Source organism: Desmodus rotundus, chromosome 2, assembly GCF_022682495.2.
Source record: "Desmodus rotundus isolate HL8 chromosome 2, HLdesRot8A.1, whole genome shotgun sequence".
NCBI lineage: Eukaryota > Metazoa > Chordata > Mammalia > Chiroptera > Phyllostomidae > Desmodus > Desmodus rotundus.
In genome coordinates, this window is record NC_071388.1 from 81,397,668 (window position 1) to 81,411,891 (window position 14,224).

A 14,224-nucleotide genomic window follows, 5' to 3' on the forward strand; every position below is an offset into this window, starting at 1 on the left:
CCCAGAACCCCCTATGTTCCTGAGAAAGTAACATGGAATCCACTCTTGATTGGAGGAACATCGAAGAATCTGTAGCCGTCTTTAATCTACCTCAGTGGCAAAAAATAATTTAAAAAAATAGAAAAATAAATGAAGAGAGAACTATTTTTAAAATGGCCCCATAAGGATTAAAAAGTAGAAATTGGCAATTACAAAATGGTCATAGGAATGTAAAGCACAGCATAGGGAACATAGTCAGTAATATTGTAGTAACTATGTATGTTGTCAGATGGGTACTAGAAATAGCAGGGAGAACACATTGTAAACTATATGATTGTCTAACCAGGATGCTATACACCTGAAATCAATACAAAATAATATTGAAAGTAAATTGTAAGTAAAAAAGAAAAGAAAACAAATATATCATGTGCTAGAAATTAGAAATCTGTGTAAATGGTTTTATGGGGAAAAGTACAAAAGGAAAACTACAAAATCATGATTAAAGTTTAATTAAATGTTCAAAGTATAATATTTCAACTTCAATAATTGTCAAATAAATATTCATAAAACTTAAAAAGAAAAATCTTAAAAGCACATAAAAAGACATTAAAATCGAAGGAAGAAGAAAGTACAGACTTCCTTTTTAAACTTTTTAAATCTTTACTTAAATTTACATTTTAATGTAAATGCGTTCAAACTTTATATATTTTGAATAAAACGAAAACTTTCTAAACCTTAATTAAAACAAGTCTCCATAAATCAAGAAGAATTTGGATAACCCAATAGAAAAATGGTCAGAGGATATAAGCAGCTCACTTACAAAAATACAAATGGTCAATCAGTATATTAAAATGCTCAATTTATCTAAGCAAAGAAACTTACTCTGTATATTGTCCTTTCTATCAAATTAGCCAACTTTTTGGGAAGCAGGAATTGTTACCCATTTGGTATGGTGTAGTCATAAAAAAAAGTAGATATGCATGTATTAGACATGGACAAAGTTCTACTGTATATTATTAAATAAAATAAGAATGGCAAAACCATCATATCACATAAACTAATGATACATGCACAGTGTGGAAAATATGAAAGTATCCAGCCATGTAATATGAAAAATAAAGACATTTATTGAAGAAGATACAAGATGCAAGAAACATTGTACATAGGACAGTGATGCCTCAGTCTTCTTCGAAGTTATGATCTTTTTGAGGAAATCTGGTTCATTAGTAGAGGTTCGAATCAAGTCATTAGCAGCTGTAGCATGATGTTCTGCTCTGGTAGTAAAAGCTGCAGAACAAATTTGGCCATGACCCATTTCATGCCAAGATCCTGTGTTAAAATCTCTGACACAGTAGTTTTGGAATCCCCAGATCAGCTTCAAGTTCTTGTGCTGTCAGTTGCCGATCCTTTATTGATTGCAGCCTGTACATGTTCAACATTCTTAGGTGTTGTGCTTGTTGCAGGCCTTCCACAATGTGGATCACTTTCAATAGATTCTCTACCTTCTTTGAAGCATTTGTGCCACACTTTAATTTGCCCTGTACTCACTGTATCATCCCCAAAAGCCTTCTGAATCATCTGAATAGTTTCTGCAGAGGAATGTTCAAACTTAATGCAAAGTTTGATGCAAATTCATTGCTGTACTCATTCAGTCATTTTGAATGCAATGGCCACATAGTACACATGCTCACTCAACAGCATCTACTGCCCCCACTAACTAGTACAGTGAAGTCATCATTGTTCACACATGCACATTCCAGTTTACTCTCCTTGGTGGCCAGGTTACATCAATGTCATGCAAACTTGTCACATTAACAATGTCTGGACTTTTTCTGGACAGACTTTGTACAAGCCAAAGTTTAAAGTGGTTATTTTGGGGGCTGGTATAACCCACAGTACACAAAACTGAATATTGTATTTGCACTTTTTATCAGTGAACATTGATTATGTTTATTTGCCAAAAAAGTAAAAGTATTTTCTTTAAAGAATGTTTCAGTAGGAAGAAATAAACCATTCACAACTTTGGTAGGAAGTCCTACTGAAATAATTTCTTTAGACAAGAACCATCATAACTACAAGCAAAAGAGACAACCAGTTATTACATGCCTTGTAATACAAGTACACATCATCACAGATGATGTATTCTAGGCAAAAGAAAAAAAAAGCAAACCTGAATCAGATTAAGCCCCTATCTCTCAAAAAATAGAGCTATTCCTCAAATTTCGAAGAGTCTTAAATTCAAGATATTTGGTTGTGAACTTAGCCAAGTCAGGTTCCTAGGTCTCAGTGTCCTCATTCTGCAGAAACAAGAGAGAAGGAAGGACTTTTAAAAAAAATCCCTGAGGTCCTTTTTATGTTTGATTGCCATGAGCCAGAAGCCCAATTCACATTTTCACACATAGGCTTTACTAGTTCAATGTGTTCTGTATTAGTTTAATGTATTAATGTGTTCCCTCTTCATTTCTGACTTTCAGAAAGTACAGGAAATGAGGAACATGTTGTAAGACAAAATGGGGATGCAATCAACAGAATCCAGAATGTGGAAAGCCTGGGGTTAAGTGACATGGTTCCTTCAAGAAAATAAGGGTGTGGGGAGAATGGAATCCTGTATTGTGTAGATCAGGGTTTCTCAATCTTCTGACTATTGATATTTTGGACAGATAATTCTTTGTTTTGGGGGCAGTCATGTGCATGGCAGAGTTTCTTAGCAACCTCCCTGTCTCTACCCACTCCCTGCTTCTGGAACTTTGCATCCTGGCCCCCAACTTGTGACCATCAAAAATCTCTGTAGACAAAGTGGCCTGGTGTTGAGAACCACTATCATAGATTAAAAGAAAGGAGACTTAAATGACACAGTAAAACAAAAAATAAAACAAAACAAAAATTTTGGTTTTTTGCATCTTGATTAGGGTTACAAAACAATTTATAAGACATGGGTTTAGAAAACAATTATAAAGAAGATTTATGAGACAATTGGAAAAACAGCATCAAGAGCTGGATATTTGATGATATTTTAATGATTGTTAAATGTGGATGTGTGATAATGGTATTGTGATTATGATTATATTTTTTAAAGAGACGTTTTTTATGATGTACATTAAGTGTATGTATTGGGGTATTTGTGGTCAAAATGATATATTTTCTATTGCTTTAAAAAATATAGTTGAGGTGAGTGGGTGAATGAATGGGTAGGTGTGTAGATGAAATGAGACTGGCTATGTGTTGATAATAACTAAGTGGTGGATACATGGGGTGGGCTCATCATGTTACTCTCTAACTTCATTGCGCATGTCTGACATTTTCCATAATGAAGTATTTTAAAGTGGTAGTCATATAAAAACATCATTTTAGACATATTCAGGTATCTACCAGAAGAAATAGCTAAAAAGAATCAAAGTTATAATCTCTGGAGAGGGGTCAGGTGAGACCAGAGTACTGCTTTTTTGTTACAAATTTTTTAGCACTGTTTCACTTTTCAAGCCATGTACATTGAATACTTTGATGAACAACTAAAAAAGAACCTAAAATCCAAAAATAAACAGAAGATAGGAGAGATTTTTATTACTTTTCTTTTGAAGATGCAGTTTGGTTCAGAACTATAAACATTTCTGTGTACAGAAGATCAGTTAAATGCCCTCTCAAGGAAGCAGTCAGCCGAGTCAGAATGTGAGACACTGTGAGACTCATCACTTTGTCCTGAGGTGTGTCTGGCCATCCGCTTTTTCTCCTTCACCTTTTTCCCCCCAGGCACTTGAAGACAGCAGGGTCTTTCCGAGGAGGTGGGCATTTCCCCACCTTGTTGCCTGCTGTAAGCAGTCAAGAAAGAGCTCTTCCCCTGGGGCACCACAGCCCATTGCCTCTCTCCGACTCAGGCCAGGGGCCTACAGTCCAAACAAGAGTCTGTTTGCACACCTGATCATCTCTTACTTAGGGGGTGGAAATCTTTTCTCTTCTTTTCTCTTGTGTCTCCTGGCTGAAGCTGTATTTGGCAGTTCAGTTTTTTTTTTTTTTTAATGTTCATAAGATATAAGTTTTATTATCAAAGAGTAAAGGGTATTTTCTTATTCTCTTTGAATTAAGAACATCACCAAGATACTAAGGTTTATTTTAGGAATTTTCTTCATTGTGCCTAAAACAATGGAATATTCTTTTTTTTTATTGTTGTCATTCAAGTACAGTTTTTTACCTTTCTCCCCCTCCCCTCCCCACCACCCCAGCCCTCCTCACCTCCTTCCCCTGTTTCCACCCCCACTTGTTATTGTCCATGTGTCTTTTATAGTTGTTCCTAAACCCTTCACCCTTTTCCTCCCATTATCCCCTCCCACCTCCCCTCTGGTCACTGTCAGTCTGTTCTCAATTTCAGTGTCTTTGGTTATATTTTGCTTGCTTGTTCGTTTTGTTGATTAGGTTCCAGTTAAAGGTGAGATCATGTGGTATTTGTCTTTCACCACCTGGCTTATTTCACCTAGCGTAATGCTCTCCAGTTCCATCCATGTTGTTGCAAAGGGTAGGAGCTCCTTCTTTCTTTCTGCTGTGTAGAATTTCATTGTGTAAATGTACCACAATTAAGTGCCCATCAGTAAATTGGCAGTTCAGTTTTTATCAAAGCCCTCAGTTGGGGGAGAAGGAACTTTTTGCTAAACTTTTACCAAGATCCTTATCTCTAATTCTGCCTTTAATGATTGTTTGTGTGGTGACTCGGCCAGGAGCCCAGAATGGACAAAGAATAAATGGATTATGATACCAACACCCCACCCTGATCTCTAACAATTTTCATAGTTACATGCAAAACAAACATTTCTTTTGACCTACTATTCCCATTCCTTGTCAGAAGCATAACACTACCTCCTTTATGGTAATGTAGTATCCAATAGCCAAGTACTCCTAGGAGACAAAAGAGCAGAGTGACCAGAGGCCAGGGTGGGTGAATAGGCCAACAGGCAATGTGTGTTGAAAGACTGCTGAAGGCTTTTGTGTTCTGAGCTTTGTTCACCAAGGTTTCCCGGCTACCAGGGCACTTAAAATCACCACCTTAGAGTCAACCCTTTGTGTAAATGTGTGATATTTCCAGAAGCTTTCTGCTATACAAATGTGTTACTTTGGAGGAAGAATACATTAATTCTGTGTATCTACAAATTGCTTAAGTGTGGATTAGTTTTCCAAGTTATTTATGTTGAGAGGAAGGCCCTTTAGGAAAGAATTACAAATAGTACTTTGAATATACTATTTTCTACTACACTTCCAATGAGTTACTACTTTGAACTATGAGAAGGCTCAGGGAAACTATGAGAGCAAAAAAAGAAGAGTGAAGGAATAAAATCATGGGGAAATGCTTGGGTAGACATGGCCTGGCTAGGAAGGGCCCTGGCCAGAGAGGTGATAGCAAATACTCTAAGAATTTAGACCAGCATGGTGCCTTAGAACTTTCTGCAGTGATGAAAATATATATCTGTACTATTAAATACAGTAGTTGTTAGCCACCTGTGATTACTCAGCTCTTGAAATGTGTCTGGTGCGACTGAGGAACTGAATTTTTATCATTATTTAATTTAAATTGGGATGTAAATAACCACATGTGGTCCATATTGGGCTGTGTATATCCAGATGACCAGTGGGGGCGGCATAGTAGAAAGGCAACATGTGAGAGAACCAAAGATACATTTTACTTGATTCACAGTTTGTATGACATCACTTTGTATTTTTCTAGGCAATAAGTAGTTGACAAATTGCAAGTTATTTTATATTTAGCAAATAACTTCTGCCATGACATTTTGTGAGATTGATTGGTTTCACCATGTCTTTTTGATCTTATTTTACTCATATGAACACAGTCAAATGAAGGAAAGAAGAACATTGACTTAACTGTCAGAAGGGGGATTTCTGTGCTTAATATTTGAGAAAGGCTGCAATAGCTCTTCCCAATATAAAATTGCAAGTTTTGATATATTCTTTCTTTTTGAATAATGATTGTTTTTGTTCACTGCTGATGCCTACATCAGGGCAGGAGTAAAGCCCAAGTCACATTCGCTGAAACTCCACTAAGATGGAGTCGAAGGAGATTCTTTCACAGCCCTCAGAAGTAGTGCCACCGCTTGGAACAGTTAACCAAATACGCCCAACAACTTCTCCTTGGATGCTAGTTGGACATATAAGCATAGAAATAGAATTTTCCTTCCTGGTATTTCTAAGATGCATAATAAAAGTATTTAAAAAAATGTTTTTTAATCAAGGCTGAACTGTTCAGGAAGCATTAATTAACTGGCAACAGAAAATTTGCCTAAATCACTTGGAGGATGTTGGGGATGATGAAATTTAGATGAGAATGAAAATAATCTCTTCAGTCACAGCCTAAGCTAGAAAAGTCATTTTGTTCTTTTTCAGGAGAAGACATAATTCCCTGGGGAATCTCTAGAAGGTCCTCCTAATTAATGTGGTAATATTTAGCATGTCATTCCCATGCCAGATGGTTACCCTGAAGATAGAACTTTGTCAATTTTCCATTTCGTGCCACGTAAAAATCCCCTGCCCCAAGATTCCTGTGTGGAATTCTCACAGTCTTGTGGTCACCCACGACTGAAATGCTGTTTTCTGTGAAGCAATTGGTTTAGGGCATGAATCATTTTGCCATCCTGTAGCTGGTGTTTCTGTTCTGTACTATAATCCAACCACATGTGAAGTTTATCCCTTTATCATTTTCCACAGATTCCTGCTGTCACAAAGCATGTGAATCAGAATTAAGGATTTTATTTACATGTAAGTTAGGAGCTAGGACTCTTTCTGAAAATTGCCTGGAAGTGGGTGGAAGTGAAAGAGCCTACCTTGTGACACTTAATAGGGGTGAGGATCCAATAACGTGGTGACCCCTTGGGAAAGGGGTCAGAGCAGTGGGCCTGTGGCTGTAGCCACCTAACTTCAAAACGTTTTTCGAAAGGGATGAAGTTATGTTTGAAAGTGACCACATTATTTTGGATTGGTGTTTCAGGGCTCTTAGGGTATAATTCCAGCAGTGGAATTGCTGGGTCAAAAGGCAGTTCCATTTTTAGTTTTCTGAGGAAATTCCATACTGTTTTCCACAGTGGCTGCACCAGTCTGCATTCCCACCAACAATGTACTAGGGTTCCCTTTTCTCCACATCCTCTCCAACACTTGTTTGTTGATTTGTTTATGTTGGCCATTCTGACCAGTGTGATATGGTACCTCATTGTGGTTTTAATTTGCATCTCTCTGATAGCTAGTGATGCTGAGCATCCTTTCATATGTCTCTGGGCCCTCTGTATGTGTTCCTTGGAGAAGTGTCTGTTCAAGTCTTTTACCCATTTTTAATTGGGTTTTTTGTCTTCCTGGAGTGGATTCGTGTGAGTTCTTTATATATTTTGGAGATTAAACCCTTGTCCAAGGTATTATTGACAAGAATGTTTTCCCATATAGTTGGTTTCATTTTAATGCTGTTTTCTTTAGCCTTGCAGAAGCTTTTTAATTTGATGAGGTCCCATATGATCTCACCTTTAACTGGAACATAATCAACAAAAAGAAAAAGCAAACAAAATATAACCAGAGACATTGAAATTAAGAACAATCTAACAATAGCCAGAGGGGAGGAGGGAGGGGACAGTGGGGAGAAGGGTTTTCAGGAACTACTATAAAGGACACATGGACAAACCAAGGGGGAGGGTGGAAGCAAGCAAGGGAGGTGGGATTGGCTGGTGTGGGGGGGGTATGGGGAGAAAATGCAGACAACTGTAATTGAACAACAATAAAGTGATTAAAGAAATGAAAGTGACCATGTTGTATAAGCAGGAAATATAAGGAGCCAGCATTTCGCTGAAATTTTCTTTCTCTCACTGCCAATGTGATGTTGTTTTAACACGGACAGGCTGATTTCCTTATCAGCAGAAAATCAGTGTTTATCCTTTTAATAAGAGCACTTTTGTTCAGTAGCGACCTATAAGGAAAAGAGAGGTGAAGGTGAAATGTGAAAGCAGAATTTTACTCACCCTCATCAGCTGTCTTTGTAAGCTGTTCCTCACTCTTGTGCTGTCCCCACAGGTTCACCAAGAGCTTCTTGGAGTTCTTGAGGAGGTCCATCCATTTCAAACCCTAAGTCAGGAGCTTTGTCCAAATGTCAATTCTATTCTCTCTACCTCTTCTGGCTTCTTTCACGGACAGTCAGACTTGTCTGAAAATTTATTGAGGAACTACATCATGAAATTTGTCAATTTAGAAGGACTCCAGATTAATTACATAGCCTAGCCTTTAAAAAAATATGTCTTTGATTATACAAATAATTAAACATATTCTTCCAATGGAAAGAGCAGCTTGGAAAATTATTTTCAGAATATGAAATTTCTAAAGGAGAACATGTAGAGCAGGTTAAAAGGAATGAGAATATTTTGGGATATATAATAACAAATTATGCAGAGAATTTAGGGAGCTTAGAGTCTGACTTTAACATTTCTGAAGCGTAAATGGCCAGAGCAGAAACAAATTTCTCAATAATCTTTAAGATAAAATTTATGCTAAGTGTAAAATTGGATAAGTTCTTATGAATGAATACATTTGTACAGCTACCACACCAATCAAGGTAGAGAACGTTTCATCCACCATGAAAGTCTCCTACGCTGCATTTGAAACACTATGCTCCATAGGCAACCACTGTTCTGAGAAAATATTAATTTTGCATATATATACACATATATATGAAATAATGTGCCTCTTTATGTGTGATTTCTTTATTTCAACATACTGTTTAAAAATAATCTATGTTCTTGCATGCACCATTACTTTGTTTTTTTTTTATTACTGAGTAGTATTTATTGTATATATTCCTTTACTTAACATTTCATTTATTTTTTATGTGTTCTGCAGTTGTCTGCATACAGATTCTACACATATTTTTAAGATTTATACCTGTTTCTCTTGTATTGTTTGGAGTTGTTATATATGGTATTTTTTGAAAAAAATTTCAGCATCCAATTGTTTATTATTACCATATAAAATACTAGTAGTATTTAAAAAAAATACTACCAGTATTCAAATGTTGACTTTGAATTCTGAGATGGTGCTAAATTTACTTCTTAGTTCTAGGGTCCTCCCTCCATTTTTAAAATTCCTTCAAATTTTCTGTGTAGACAATCATTTCATTTGCAAATAGGGACAGTTTTATTCCTCTGTTTCCAATCTCTGTATCTTTATTCCTTTTTCTTGCCTATTGCACCGGCTAACACATACCCTACAGTAGGACTGCATAGGAGTGGTGAGAGTGGAAATCTTTGCCTTGTACCTGATCTTAGAGCAAAAGCAGTCAGCTTGTTACCATTGATTGTGATATGGGAGTTTTGCAGATGCATCAGGCTAAGGAAGTTCCCTTCCATTTCGTTTGCTGGGAATTTTTATGATGAAAAGCATTTGAATTTTGTCAAGTGCCTTTCCTACATTAATTTATTTTGAAATAGTGAAGCCACTTTACATTTTGACATGAACCTCAATCGGTAGTGGTGTATTATTCTTTTTATATATTACTGGATTTAATTTGTTAAGGAGTTTTGTGCTTATGCTCTTTAAGTATATTGGCTTATAATTTTCTTTTCTTGTACTGTCGTTTTCTAGTTTTGGTATCAGGGTAAGGCTGGCCTTGGGTAAAGAAGAGTTGGAAAGTGTTATTTTCTATTTTCTGGAAGATAATTGTAGAATTGATGTTATGTCTTCCTTTAAATCTTTGATAGAATTTGCCAGTAAGATCATCTGGGGCTGGAGTTTTCATCTTAGGAAGGTTTATAAACTATGAATTAAATTTATTTAATAGACATAGAATCATTCAAATTATGTATTTCACATTAGGTAAGTTGTGGTAGTTTGTGTGTTTGGAGAAATCGGTCCACTTAATGTAAGTTGTAAGGTATGTGTGTAGAGTTGTTTGTAGTATTCTCTTATTATCATTTTGGTGTCTGCAGAGTCTGTAGTGATGTCCCTTATTTTGTCCCTGATAATGTCAATATTTGTATTTTCTCTTTTTCTTTGTCAGTCTGGTTAGAGGTTGATTAATTTTGTCATTGCTTTTAAAAACTCAGTTTTTGGTTTTGTCAATTTTCTGTATTTTTTTTTTTGTTTTCAATTTCTTTGGTTTCTTCTCTTGCCTTTATTAGTTTCTTCTTTTTGCTTGCTTTGGATATATTTTGGTCTTTTTTTAGTTTAAGATAGATTTATTTTTAGGTAGATTTTTAAATTGCTGATTTGAGAAATATTCTTTTTTTAATATAAGTTTTGAATGGTATAAATATCCCTTCAAACATTGCTTTGGCTAAAATCTCACAAATTTTAATATGTTTAATTTTCATTTTCATTCAGTTCAAAATATTTTCCAATTTTCCTCACAACTCCCTCTTTGATTCATAGAATATGTAGAATTATGTTGTTTAGTTACTAGGTATTTGGACATTTTTCAGTTATCTTCCTGTTATTGAGTTTTAGTTTAATTGACTGGTTTCATTAAAATAAATTGTTAATTTAAAAAAATAGTTAAGTTTGCTTTGACCCAGGATATGGTTTATCTTGCAATATATTTCATCTGCACTTGAGCAGAATGTGTATTGTCATTTCATGGAATTTTATAAATGTTAATTAGACTCAGTTAATATTATTGTCTTGTCTTCTATAATCTTTGCTAATTTTAAAAAATATACTCATTCTATTAACTACTAAATGAGTGTTGCAGCTTTCAACTAGAATTGGAAACTTATCTTTTTAATTCCATAAATTTTTGTCTCCTGTATTTTGAGGTTCTGTTGTTGAATAATACATGTTTAGGATTGTTATGTCTTCATGATAAATGAATCCTTTAACTTACTTTTAATTTACCTACATTATTATATTTAAAGTGAGTATATTTAAAGTTGTGTCTCTTTTTGTACATCCTGAAATATCCATTTTTAAATTGGTGTATTTGAAGCATTTATTTTTAATGTAATTATTTGTTTAGACTTACACAAGTTTAAAACAGGTTTACACTTTTATTATTTCTCTTGTTTTCCTCTGATTTTTATATCTATTTCTTTTTTCTGTCTTTTATGATATTTGAATATTTATCAGTATTCCCTTTTATTTTATCTATTGAGTTTTTGATTATGCTTTTCTGTATGTGTATATATGTATGTATTTTAATTGTGGCTCTAGAGCTTATATTTATCCTTACCTTTCACAGTCTACATAGAATTAATATTTTATCACTGCACATGAAATGTAGAAACCTTACCACACTATAGATAAGACCCCTTACCATTGTAATTTTCATACACATTATACTGACATACATTGAGACCCCATGGGACAATGTTATCATTTTTGCTTTCAGCCATCATAAATATTTACAGTACCGAGAGAAAAATAGTCTTGTATTTATCCATATAGTTACCATTTCTGTTGGACTTCCTTCACTTTCAAAGTTTCTAGTTCCCCTTTGATATCATTTACCTGCTTTCTTCAGATCTTCCTTTAGCATATCTTTCACAGTAAGTCTGCTGTTGATAAATTCTTTTAGTTTTTCTTTATCTGATATTTTCAATTTCCTCTTCACCTTTAAAGGATATATACTCTGAGTTGACAGTTCTTTTATTTCAGCACATTAAAAATTTTGTCCTTTAGCATCCCATGGTTTCTCATGGGAAACCTATTATCCTTCAAATTGTTGTTTCCCTCTATGTAATGTGTTTTTCTCTGGCCACTTTCAAGAAATGCTCTTTGTTTTTAGTTTTTAGAAGTTTGATGCTGATGTGGCTGGGCATAGATTTCATTTTACTTATCCTGCTTTGGGATTCACTGAATTTGAATCTATAAATTTATGTCTCTTGCCAAATTTAGGAAGTTTTCAGCCATTATTTATTCAAATATTTGTCTCTGCACCTTATTCTTCTTCCTTTTCTTTTGAGATTTAAATGGCATGAATGTTAAATCTTTTGACATTTTACCACAGGCCTCTGAGGCTCTTTTTATATTTTTAAGACTTTATTTATTTTTTAGAGGGAGGGAAGGGAGGGAGAAAGAGAACGAGAGAAACATCAATGTGCAGTTGCCTCTCTCGAACCCCCAATTAGAGACCTGACCTGCAACCCAGGCATGTGCCCTGACTGGGAATCGAACCAGCTATCCTTTGGTTCACAGGGCAGCATTCAGTCCACTGAGCCACACCACCAGGGCCTCTGTTTATTTTTTTTTTAAATCTTTTTTTGCTTTTTATTTTTTGGATTAAGTAATTTCTATTAATCAATTTTCAAGACTTTCTTCTATCACTTCCATTTGCTATTGAGTTCATCCAGTGAACATTTTTACTGGATTATGGTAGTTTTTAGTTCTAAAATATCAATTTGAGTTTTTTTACATATTCTATTTTTATGCTAAGATTTTTCATTTTTCTATTTGCTTCCTAAGTATTTACCCTTACTTCTTGAAGCATATTAGAATAGCACCTTAATAGGTGTTATCTGATAATTTTAACATCCATGTCATTTTGGGTTAGCAGTCTCTATGGCTGTCACTACCACCACTGTGGGATTGTCTGGGACCTGGCGTGATTTGCACATTTAGTATTTTAATTGCCTGCTAGAAAGACAAATCAACATGCTTCAGAGAAAGATAATAGAGTCCCAACCCTTTATAATGTGTCTTTCACTATGTCTAATATATAATAATATAACAGGCAATTAAATTACTGAATGATAAACTGAAATTTGATTTTAAGTTTTATAGATAGAAGACTGGCTCACAATTTTGTTTGGTGAATCCAAAATGTCATTATGGGATGGAAAAGTTAGGGAAAACAAGAACTTGGCTGTTCTATAACAGGAAACTTTGACTCTATTGTAGGCAGTGTGATTGTCTGTGAAAAATTTATAATTTCATATTGACATAGTGGAGGAAAAATGGAAGCTAAGGGGTCCTTTGGAATTCTCTGTCTGTGAGAGGTAAGAGGAACCCTGCCATTGGCACCAATCTGTGACACTAAAAAAGAAGACCAAATAAAAGACTTCCAGTGAAGAGGGATGACCAACTGTCTCTAGGAGTAGAAATAGCTGATATCCAACTTTAAGCTTTCTTTTTCTGACTTTGTTTTTCTTTCTAATACCCTAGTCTTCAAGAAAGAAGCTTGGATTTTTGGATAAGTACCATAACAGAGATCCCTGGAACATCTTTGTGAATTGACAATGGATATGTAACTGTTCACACAGATTTGAAGGGTGTGTATCTGCAATACTTGGAGAGAGAACCCTGTGAAAGATTGAGGGTTATGTTGTACAAGTGGGACGAGAGACTGTGATGATTGTTATTTGGGGAGTAAAGGGAAGACTTCTGAAGACTAAAGATTTTATAATATGCTCAATGAAATGACTGATGATGGATTCACTCCAGAGGTACAAAACAACGATCTCAAAATTATTGATCCCACCATTTAATTTCATTTGGCAAACTCAGAATATTTGAATTACAGAAGGTATTTCTGTAAGTGAACTTTCTGCAGAATCATGAAATTAACTGTTTTACTCCATCAGTGGGTTCAAGTTTTGGGTAGATGTAGCAAGTCCATATTTAAGTTACCCGGAGCCATCTGCAGATCAACAGTTGTCTTAAAAAAATACACTTCAGTGAGAAGCAGGAAATGTTTAATTTTCAAATAACTTTTAAATTGGAAAATGCATTTTTTCAATAAATGAACTACAAGCATACAGTTGTCCTAATTTTCCTCCCATAGCAATTTTTCTACTAATTATTTTTTATTGTAGACATTTTCAAGTGTTAGTGCCTAATGTTCATCTTTCATGATGCACTAATGATATTTCTAGATGAGAGTCTTAGATTCCTATGGGTTTATAACTAAGAAATAACCCAAACAAAAACACCCCTGTGAAGCATAGTTTTCATTCTTATTTTAAATGAAATAAAATGTTCTTTATTAAGCCAAGTGCTGGAAACAGCCTAAGCGCTCATCAGTAAATGAATGGATCAAAACACTGTGGTACATTTACACAATGGAATACTACACAGCAGAAAGAAAGAAGGAGCTCCTGCCCTTTGTGACAGCATGGATGGAACTGGAGGGCATTATGCTAAGTGAAATAAATCAGTCAGTGAAAGACAAATACCATATGATCTCACCTACAAGTGGAACCTAATCAACAAAACAAAGAAGCCAGCAAAATAGAACCACAGACATTGAAATAAAGAACAAACTGACAATAACCAGAGGGGAGAAGGGAGG

At 35.0% G+C, this 14,224-nt stretch overlaps 1 long non-coding RNA gene across 1 annotated transcript in view; it reads left to right on the forward strand.

Annotated features, from left to right (window-relative positions):
• The window catches only part of LOC123478450 (uncharacterized), a 35,884-nt gene extending 22,209 nt beyond the window's left edge, over positions 1-13,675 (forward strand). Inside the window, exon 3 of the long non-coding RNA XR_006653652.2 lies at positions 13,099-13,675. This is a non-coding gene — a long non-coding RNA (uncharacterized lncRNA). The remainder of the gene's footprint in view (positions 1-13,098) is intronic.
• Positions 13,676-14,224: the final 549 nt, after the last annotated feature.